Raw genomic sequence first — 11,739 nt, 5'->3', positions numbered from 1 at the left:
TGGCTAAGCCTGCATAACGAGTATTAATAAATCCACAGTATAAACTTATTAATTTGAATCGTTTTTTAAAAAGGATCTTATCAAATATATTTTTTAAGTTTGGTTGAAAACAGCAGATTGGAAAGTAATATTGAACGGTTATTTTTAGAAAAGTGATTTAATACAATTTTGATCTATTTCTGACTTATTGGCATTAATAAAAATAACAATTGTAGCCTTTTTCTGAGGTCGATACTAGGGTATGTTAACCTATAGAAAGAATTATTCAGTCAACATAATTATTGCAGGTCGATATAGCCTCGTATCGACCTCACGCAAAGAATATAGTTGTATACGTCATTCATGGCTAAAGTTTGAAAGTCAAGCGAGTTGATGAAATACTTGTACGATTTAGATTTTCAGACACTTCATCCGTTGGACGTTCATTCAAAGTTTTGAACATGTTCAAAAATCTCCACAAAACAGAACGGTCGACGACGGATAAAAAAGACGCTGAACGAGAATAAACCATACATGGACGGATGTGCAATGGATAAGAATTGTTTTCAAATTTACATGAACGGATTGAAAAAAAGTTATTCGGATTGCGCAATCCGATAAGTGTGTCTTGGTCCTGAAAGATGACATTTCGAATCACAAAATCCTTTTGGTAGTGGTTTAACGGATACAAATGTCTATATTCATCCGTTCAACACGTTTTTTTTATTTTGAAGAGAAAAGTGGACAATTTATGTAGCTTTTCAGCATACAAAAGGTAGAACAATTTTTTTTTTATCTTTATTATAATCACACATCCATATACATATCACAGATTACAATAACACATTTATATATCATTTATATCAATTATTGTCATTTTTCCCTGAAAAGTAAAAAATCGAATCGCTCATTTACTCTGAATCATCAAAATTTCATATACTAAACTAATTATATATATGTAACTTTGTTTTATAAACTTTTTCATTTTTATATAAAAAACAAAAAAAACCATTTGAACTAGTACAAGAAAGAAAAGAAAAAACACGAAATGTAAACATACGCAAATTGCCATCCAACTAATGTTTTAAGTCCTAACAAAAAGCGGTTGGTTTCCAAACCCGAATTTTGATACATATTAAAGCTATAATTTAATAATTAATTCACGCATGAAAAGGATCTTGTTTCTTTCTCTTTTTTATAATTGTTCATTAAAAACAAACTTATGCTTATTTAAAAATGAAAACACTATGTTATTAATATCAGGTGTCCGAAGCGCTTTGCTGGATTTACCTTCTTAAGAAACGCTCAAAGCCGAATATTATAGTATTTGCATTATTCACGTACTCGCTGGCGTATATATATCGACGTATCGTACCTGGCAGATTTGTATAAAATAATGATAAAGCCCCGAAAAAAGTGTCGTTTCAAGTGACGGAAAACATCTGCATTATCATGCATTTTCTCATCGCAAATTAGTTTATCAAAATTTTGAAAACGAATATTTAATATTTAAATGAAAAGTTACCCAAAAAAATTATTTCATTGTATTCTTGATAGGTCGGACAAAACCATAAACATGTTTTAACCATGACAATCGAAACAAATTGTAGCTTGTACATACAAATATTACATATCATTATATAAGACATTTTACAAACAAAAACTGAAAATCATAATATAACGTTTAATCAATATATTTAAAAATTTGGCAAGTCTGAAACAAAACAGTACATGGTGAAATTAGTTGCTTCTCCATAAATAGCATCCGACTTCTTTGACTGGCACATTTTTTTTCACGTGTATGGGATACAGTTTCGAGTTTCGGGTTTAGTCGATTTTCAAATTTTCAATCAGCTAAAGATATCGATCTAGTCTTGAAAAACATTTTGGAAAACAATTTTTTCTTACCTTTCATCTTGTATTCACAACCAGTTTTAACACTGGTTAGTTTGTAACTACTATAATATCATTACATAGAAAATGATTATCATAAATTAGGATGTCATTTTCATTTGACAAATATAAACTCCGCCTTTATCTCGATAAATTAATACGCTCCCTTTCTGAGCCCCTGATAGTACATAAAGTGATTGCACTGACAATTTGTACTTAAATAATTTCCACGTGTTTTCACTACCTCTGGTGTAATTTAACAGGTACTGAGAACCACTTCCTGTTTAATCAGACGCGTCGTCTGTAATAATGTATGTCATGCATATACATGGATGTTAAATGCAAGGAACACACATTAAAGAGCTTTAGGCTGTTTGAGAGTCTTCTAGATGATGCATGCTAAGTTTGCAGTGTTTTCGGACTTTGAGTTTAATCACAAACAAATTTGAATATAAAACTGACTATGACAAATCGGTTTGTGATTGAAACTCAAATACCGAAAACACTGCAAACTTTGCATGCATATTCTAGATGACTCCTGTTTTTTTTTTTTTTTTTTTTTTTTTTTTTTTCGCTTCACAGATATTACTGCTCTCCGTTTTATCTTATTTGAAAAAATTGTGTTATGAAATCACAAAAATACTCCGAGGAATCATCAAAACGAAAGGTTCGTAATCAAATGTTAAAATCAACAGCTCAAACACATCAAACAGATGGATAACAACTGTCATATTCCTTAGTTGGTAACGGCATCTTTTTATGTAGAAAATGGGGAAAAGAACCTGCTATTATGCCTAGCTTAACCTCTCGTTTGTATGTCAGTCGTATAAAATTCCATTATATTGATAATGAACAAAACAAAAAGATATAAAAGGTTAATGTGTCAAAATTAGGGGTAAATCTGTCAACGATGTGTTATCATCGTAATCACAATGACAACAAACAGATATAAAACAAACAATTTCCATGACACAATAACGCAAGGTAAGGATGTATAGGTACAGAGCAACGTCATATATAACGAAGAAACATATAAAGGCATACCGAAAAGCATATTAGCACAAATGAAAGATAGGAATACAAAAATTATCATAGAACAATAACACAATGACGGGATGTATAAGTACAGAGCCCCGCTAAATGAATACCACCAAAAGAAAAGACTATAATGTAAAAGTAATATTCATAGAGACAAATATAAGAATAATATCCTGTTGATACTATAACTATTCCTTCTATTTTAAAACACGTCATTATGATGTTAAACAACGTCCGTACCCAGAATCTATATTGGTACTTACCTGTATTGTGTAACTTTAGTTACATTTTGACACTATTTGATCATATTTGGATATTTTATCTTTCACAATATTATCTCTGCTGGGGGAAATCAGTCCCCGAGGTTATCATCAGCTCATTTATAATAAACCTTTCTAAAACTGTTCGTAGATAAATTTTGATATCATAAACAATCTAAGGTTTCAACTACCTCAGTCAAAGTTGCCCTTCAATGGATTAGGCCTTTATTTTTTGGTAACTGTTTTGTCATATAGCGCTTTAACAGTTTCGGTACATATGAATCCTCGGCTTTCAAATATTTGGCTTTGAACGTTCCTGATGACGATAAATCCAGAATAGCGCTTAGGACGCATTAAATTTTTAAACATATCAATTTCATTTTAACAGCACTGGGTCGATACCTCTGCTTTTGGATTATTAGTCCCCTAAGGTATCATCAGCTCAGTAGTCGGTACTTCGGTACTGAAATGATTTACTATAATTCACGTATTATCTATCTCTAGTTAAGGGGTTAAATTGAAGTTCCTATTAATACGGATTCAATGAGATTGAATTATTAACTTCGAGTGAATAATTCATCATCAATGTTAAAATCTAATAGTTATTTCATTATTTTACTTTCATTAATAATTGAACAAACGAAAAGTCATGTATTTTATTTTTTTATATATATCTCGTAGCTAGTGCCCCTTTAAGGTGGTATGGGAGTCTATAAAATAAAAATGATATAACTTGTTCATACTTTGCCAAAACGTAGTATCTATTGATATATGTTCAAAAATGTAATAAAAAAGATGGATCACCGCGCATTTTCTCAAGCTACAGGTTGTGACAAAATGAGACATTTTGTATGGATTACACAGGAAAAAAACACCATTTTGTGATTAAAAACTAACAAAATGATAGAATTGTAAAATAAATAAAGAAAAGATTGCTTTCAGACAATGCTTTGAGAATATCAAAAGAAAAGATAGGGTCACCGTACGTTTTTCCCGCTAAAACAAAATAGGAAAATTCCATGTAGATTCCTTCAGATGATGCACTGTTTTAGAGTTACCTCCCCTTAAAATGCCAATTTAAAAACATTTAAAAACAACCAAAAATAATCTACACGTGTAAAAATAATTAATGTTTATAAGTTATATTCTTATAAATTGGTTCTTTTAAACAAAACTTCCCATTAAATATCTGCATTCCTGCATCACATTTTGCTCACTTGATAGAAAATCTGCACCTTAGGTTCTCTGTTTTTTACAATCCAAGATGGCGGAAGACACCCATTCCACCATAATAGTTTTCGAACTATATCAGAATAAGACATATCTTTTAATAAGGATCTATGTAACAGTTTATATTTTTCTGAACCCAAATATGTATGGTGGGTAGGTACTTTAATATCAAATAAGAGTCGTTGCAAAGAATTTTTGACATGACCTTGACGTTTTGCATTTTACCTTGTTACTAAAATGAAACAAATATGTGTCTATCTAATTTATGTGTCTATTTATTCCCATTTCAGATAAAATTTAATAAAAATGCTTAAGGCAAATTGTCAAGGCTATCAATAATATAAGTGTTTGGGGTTAAACTAAACTTAATTGATTTGATGATCATCCATGTAATATCACAGGTTATGAGATATTTTACTAATTACAAAAAATAGATACTTTCAGTTAGCACACAAGCAACCTGAATCCCATATATTTAGTTACAAATAGTTACTAGTCAGTGGTGTTATTTTGCATTGATAACATTAATATGGTAGCCGATGTAAATCTTTGTTATAATTTCATGCAAAATGTATACAATTTGCCTTTGTATATACACAGTCTAGGGAAGAAGCAAATCGATAAAAACGTTTCTCATATGAAAAAGCTATATTGACTTATATGAATTGTAAATATGCAGGCAAAAGTTGTTTTAGGCAACGAAAACGTATTGTTCAAATACAAACAACAATTGAGTATGAATATGTATTCAATAGTTACTAGTATTTGAATGCAAACGTTTGTGTCCGTGTAAAATTTGAGGTACTGTGTTTTTCTTATGTACATAAATAAACAGATGCTATCAATTCTAATATGAATACGATACTTTTAATGATAGCTGTACTTTTTGTATGTCCATATCAAAATACTGTGTGTTGATGAGCAGTTTTAAGGTCATTGCTAAATGTCTAAATGTTTTGGTAACATCTTTCTAATTACTTATTTGGTTTTTGAGGCAAAACCAATCAAATAATGGTTTTATAAACATCATCGTAATACAAAAGCCAAATATCAAAATTATTGTTCATATATGTTACATCTATCAAAATTATTTATGAACGCATCAAAACAATACATATCCGATATTCTCCCTTCACCTATGGAAGATTTTCATCACTTTGAACATTGAAAATAACTTGTTCCAAAGATGTTTCATACTGCCCTAGATAAATTAGATTCGACAAAATATCCAACAAAACATGCTTTTCCTTGTCAACCAGTTTTTGTATGTTAATAATCTTCTGTTTGACAACATTTTTGATTCGGGAAATTATAGTTGTTTGATTTGTAGTCTTGGATTTTTCATTATTTATTATAAGGTGGGTTTTTTTAATTTTGGATGACTAAGGATATTTTCAAAGTTCGGTACAACAGTAGTTGTACATTTTCATTGTTTGGAATAATTATTTTTCCATTTGAATATTCATTTTCCAAGTGTAATTTGGAATCGTTTTTGATTGAATCGTGTATAGGAATGTTTTCCTTTCTTTAAAGAAATAATATTTCTTTGTTGTTATGGATATTTACAGCATAACCTGCAATTGAATCAAAACCTTTGGTAGAACATTCACAGAAGCAATATTTAAATTCCGCCATTGCATCATCACTTACATAGAATAAATCGGTATAACCATATGATCGAAAATAAAGGACTATCCATTTGGTCAAAAATAACATTTGTTAACATGAATAGTACATTTAACTTTATTTTTGTTACAGGTACGAATGTTTAGTGATATTTGACTTGAACATTAAACCTGTCATGAACTATGATTGTTAATTATGTTTCCGGTTTTCTTGACCTACATTGTTATTTGTTATCGTATTTTTTTTATACGAGAAAAACTATTAGAAAACTAATGCATTCAATTTTATTCATATCAAAACACATCGCCATTATATTAGAAAAATATCGCATTCATATCATAAAGTATAGCAGTATCTTTGTACTATTGGTGATACTGGTTTAGAAAACAATTCTTTAGTTTTCTATGTTGTGTCGTGTGTACTATTGTTTTTCTGTTTGTCTTTTTCATTTTTAGCGATAGCTTTGTCAGTTTGTTTTAGATTTATGAGTTTGACTGTCCCTTTGGTATCTTTCGTCCCTCTCTTGAATTCATCCAAATTCATTGCACTTCACTAACTTTGATATGTTATCTCTACAACTGATGAATCGTGCATCACTATTTCATTTAATCAACATATCGATTTTCTTGTATTTATATAACTTGCTGGTTATCATATTACACGATTCATGAAAGTTATACAGCAAACGTTTGTCGTGTTAAAAGTAACCCTGTTTTAAAAAGAATAGTCATTACTTTATATCAAGAAATCTTCCTTTTTTCATACAATATTTACACTCGTCAGAAATTACCCACAATGCAACTCGTTTATATTAGACAAAATCGCTATTTCTTATATATAAAAAAACGTTTTTATCGATTCGCTGCTTCTATTTCAACATTAATTTTGTTAAGGTAATCAGTTTTTTCAACCTGTTCCCCCTTTTTCGTTAGAAAGAGGTAAAATAACAAAAACTCCGAGTTAAAATTCAAACCGGAGAGTCTCTCAAATTTAAAATTAAGTCGCAAAATCAAAAGCTCAAACACACTTACGGTGTTTATATATCTCAACTTGTACGATTCGCTCGTGTATGTAACAATGTTTTAGATTTTAACGAGAGAAATTTATGTATTACTGAAAAATTATTACACCAGGGTTTTCGATATCACAAACTAGTCAAAACATTTACTAAATTTTATCATCGGTATAAGGACATCATTCGTAAATATAGCTCAACATGCAGACTTCTCATACGTTCAGGTATTTCACATCCAATTTTTTATGGAAATATTCTTTATAAAGCACAAAATTGTCAGTATTCACCTCAGAAACTAACAAAACCTTTAAATAGACTTATCAAGAAGGGATATAGTTACGATACTGTTGTCAGGTCACTAAAGATTGCTTTTTTTTTGGCGTTAATATTGATTCACTTATAGGGTCTTTGCATCGGAACTAAACACATTTATTCAAAATCCAGTTGTTGGCATGACACGGGTTATGTTCTTCTCATATATGTTATGATGGCATGATACTAAACCCCTAACGGGAAGGATTGTGCCTGATATTCATATGATGAAATCATAATCTTTCAATCAGTTTAATTGAAGTCTGGAGCTGGCATGTCAGTTAATTGCTAATAGTCTGTTGTTATTTATGTATTATTGTCATTTTGTTTATTTTCTTTGGTTACATCTTCTGACATCAGACTCGGACTTCTCTTGAATTGAATTTTAAATGTGCGTATTGTTATGCATTTACTTTTCTACATTGGCTAGAGGTATAGGGGGTGGGGTTGATATCTCATAAACATGTTTAACCCCGCCGCATTTTTGCGCCTGTCCCAAGTCAGGAGCCTCTGGCCTTTGTTAGTCTTGTATTAGTTTTTATTTTAGTTTCTTGTGTACAATTCGGAAATTAGTATGGCGTTCATTATCACTGAACTAGTATATATTTGTTTAGGGGCCAGCTGAAGGACGCCTCCGGGTGCGGGAATGTCTCGCTACATTGAAGACCTGTTGAGACGGGTCTAGATCACTCATCTGCTGATATGGCACCTGCTGATTTTGCACCATTAACCTGCCGATTTCACCCCTGCGTAGAACAACTAAAGTTGCTTCCCTTTGTACACTAACGGGTTTTTAATTAAAAATAAATTTATGCCATGTTACTTTATTAATTCAGTTAAAAAACAGGTAACATTAATTATGTAAGATTGCAGGAAAGTATGATTTAAATGGTTTGTAAAATTTGAATTCACTTTTAAAAGTTTTGTCTTTTTCAATGATAGTACATACAATATTGATTTGGGAAACAAATAAATTGAATTAATCTTGCAACGATAAAAAAACAAGTGAAATGAAATTATTCAAACTAAAGGAGGAAATTAACTTATGTTTCTTTAAAATATATGACTGTTAGGTTATGTTTTTCATAAAATTTTATTGTTTGGACACCTCTAAAAGAAGTTAACCACACAATTAATATAATTTTATCTATGATTTTATAATGAATGCAAAACGATGATTTAAGTAATTTACGAGATATAATAAGGGGGAGGATGGTCATTCTAAAATTGACTTCGTTCACAGTGAACATGATTATCATGATAAATGTAGGGTATCCTCATACCTTCAATGTATAATCATGGTGTAAATGTATTTTATAATTTGTATCAATCAGGCGCGTAGCTCCCTATACGCTTACAAAAAAGAATCTTTGTATAAAAGTGACACCTAACATCCACGTATTCCAACATCAGTCTGAATTCCGATAGCAAAAAATCTTATTCGGAAGACTCCGTATACATACTATTAGTACTTTATTAATTACAAAATATTGATCACATGATGCTAGTATTACTAGACTTTCAATTGCTTTTCATCAATCCGACATTAATATAATGTTTCGGCGGTTTTTGTATTATATGCTATTGATAAATGTATAACATTTATGAAAGGGTTTAAAGCATTGTAGGCCCGCCATCATCAGGGATTTACCTATAACAATTTATTTTAATTTTGTTGTTGTCAATAGATCTGCAATATTTTTATGCTTTTTATAAGCTATTATTGGTTTGCTTGAAAATATTTCGTTGCAAACTGCATCCTGTTTTAGTAGGTCCCAATGTTTACTAATGCATTGTTTTAATTTATGAATGCATGGAATAAATTTCGTTGCCAATACTAAAGGAATTTCCTTTGTGTTTTGTTTGGCCTTTTTTCCTATTAAATCTGATCTATTACATGATAATGCCTCAGTTATGTACTTTTCGATTTCAATCTCCTTGTATCCTCTGTTTATCTGAACTGTAACAAAATATATTGTAAATCAACATACTCGTCATCAGTTAATTTTCTATGCGAAAGATTAACAACCTGTTTTCTAGCTTGTGATAGCATAAATTCTAGCTTACTTTGCTGCATTGCAGCTTTGTTTTTCAGCCTTCGTTTATGTTTATTTCTTTCAGCATATTTCTTATAATGTCTAGCCATATCTGTGATCACAGAGACTTGTATCTGAAAGACTATTATCAATGCAATATCAACAGAACGAAATGTTAGGAGGCGTGGTGTATTTGCCTAAACTGATTTTCATTGGCTCTGTTACTTCTGTAACTATGTTAAAGAGTAACACGTACTTCAATACATACCAATTTAATGGAAAATATAAATTCCAAAATAACATTATCAATAAAAACAATAAATATTATTGTTTTTCTTCACTAGGTATCAAGTGCCAAGCACTTTTTATTTCAAATAAACCAATAAAATATTTATTGTTTATTCCAAATTCTGATCACAAAAAAATGCAAAAATAGCTATCTATTAATGTGTCCTTATCATCAAATGTTTCGTCGGAAAAAGCTATCTGTGTGCTTTATATTTTCAAAGATTTCACATGTGAAATATCCTCAGTGTTTCTCTTTAAACGTGATGATATAAGCATTTTCTTTTGGATTGATGAAAAGCAATTGAAAGTCTAGTAATACTAGCATCATGTGATCAATATTTTGTAATTTAATTACAATAAAGTACTAATAGTATGTATACGGAGTCTTCCGAATAAGATTTTTTGCTATCGGAATTCAGACTGATGTTGGAATACGTAGATGTTAGGTGTCACTTTTATACAAAGAATTCAAAGAGAAAAAAAATGCTCCTGCTCTATTTGTATGTTCGTTATATTTTATTCCATTATTCTCTCTTCTTTGAATTTTAACATCCAATTATTTTTTATTTTTTCCCCCAAATTATTTTCTGTTATATCAACACCCCATCCAGACCCTCATTCATGTGTATGACAGGCATCATTATTTGTCTTATAAGAACGAGATTTACATTTTTGTCTTTAAGCTGTAGTTTAAATATATTATTCTCTATTGGTATCCTATTGTTTTTTATTCCCTTTTTTGTGTCCATTATTCTCTAATATATATAACAATTCCATCCAGAACTTCGTTCATATGTATGACAGGGCATGCATCGTTATTGGTGAGTTATATGAAAAATATTTAGAACGAAAATTAAATCTTATTCTATTAGCTTATAGTTTACATATTATTTAAATCTAAAGGATATACTACAAAGCCAATTAAAAAATACTTACATTTTCTAAGTATTTATTCAAATAAATCCCGACAAAACAATTTAAATTATGTTAAAATGAGAAGAAAATAAATGAAAATTAGATCTGTTTGTGAAAATACACATTTGTGGATATATTTTATTATATTTTAAAATGGTTGTGGAAGAACACAATGTTTTTTTGGCAATTAGTTAAATTATATCAATAATACGGTTTTTCTCTGAAAACTTAAGACACTGTGCAAAGGGAGGCAAATCAAATTTTCCAAAAAAGGTGCCGTATCGCCAGCTGGTGCTATATTAGCAGGTGCTCAATCAGCAGGTAAGTGATCTAGACCTTACTGGACCTGTTAGTGACCTTTTGCTGTTGTTTTTTCTATGGTCGGGTTGTTGTCTCTTTGACACATTCCCCATTTGCATTCTCAATTTTACATCAAACGAATGGAATCGAACTTGCATTCATCTTTTAATTACTTCATCAAATGTCATGTTTTGATAAACAGACGTTACAATTTTCATGAAATTTAAATGTGTGCATGATAACTGCATTTTTATCATTTTTCTCTGCGTCAAAATGTAAATTTTTCAGTCTATCGCAAAGGGGACCCGTTGCATGACAACGGGGGTATGAACATGCTGGGGATACAATTAAGAAGTAACTCTGATTTTGATAACTGAGTATGGTTGGAACATATGAGACATTAAAGTACGCTTATAGTCCAAATTCTCAAATGGTCCGCAACATCACCATATTTCCGATTTGTTTTGGGGTTTTTTAAGCTGAGATTATACCTTCCCAAACTTGATTCGTGGTTAGATGATTTTTTTATACACTGAAGTGATATGAAGAAAACGTTATGGATAAGATAACACACTTCAATGTCCTAAAAATAGCACACACTTGTACAGGTAATACTTAGTGATATCAATATGTCAGCCATTGTTTTTAAACTTCCTGGGACAACAAATTGTGAAATAATTTTTGGAGGGTTTTCTTATACATACGTCTGTAAAGAATTGATTGTTGTACAAGCAACACACATGGCAAATAATTCAAAGGTTTTCTCTCATATTGAAACCAATGGTAATGTATAACCAGTTCTGCAATCCGCTACACGTTTGGCGTTGTCATTTTCGTTAGCTTAAGT

At 30.5% G+C, this 11,739-nt stretch overlaps 1 protein-coding gene across 1 annotated transcript in view; it reads left to right on the top strand.

Annotated features, from left to right (window-relative positions):
- Positions 1-11,520: 11,520 nt before the first annotated feature.
- The window catches only part of LOC139494491 (uncharacterized), a 33,047-nt gene continuing 32,828 nt past the window's right edge, over positions 11,521-11,739 (top strand). Inside the window, exon 1 of the mRNA XM_071282651.1 lies at positions 11,521-11,675. The gene's annotated coding sequence lies outside the window, so the exon portion shown is untranslated. The remainder of the gene's footprint in view (positions 11,676-11,739) is intronic.

Source organism: Mytilus edulis, chromosome 11 (genome assembly GCF_963676685.1).
Source record: "Mytilus edulis chromosome 11, xbMytEdul2.2, whole genome shotgun sequence".
NCBI lineage: Eukaryota > Metazoa > Mollusca > Bivalvia > Mytilida > Mytilidae > Mytilus > Mytilus edulis.
This window is presented reverse-complemented; position numbering and strand designations above follow the sequence as displayed.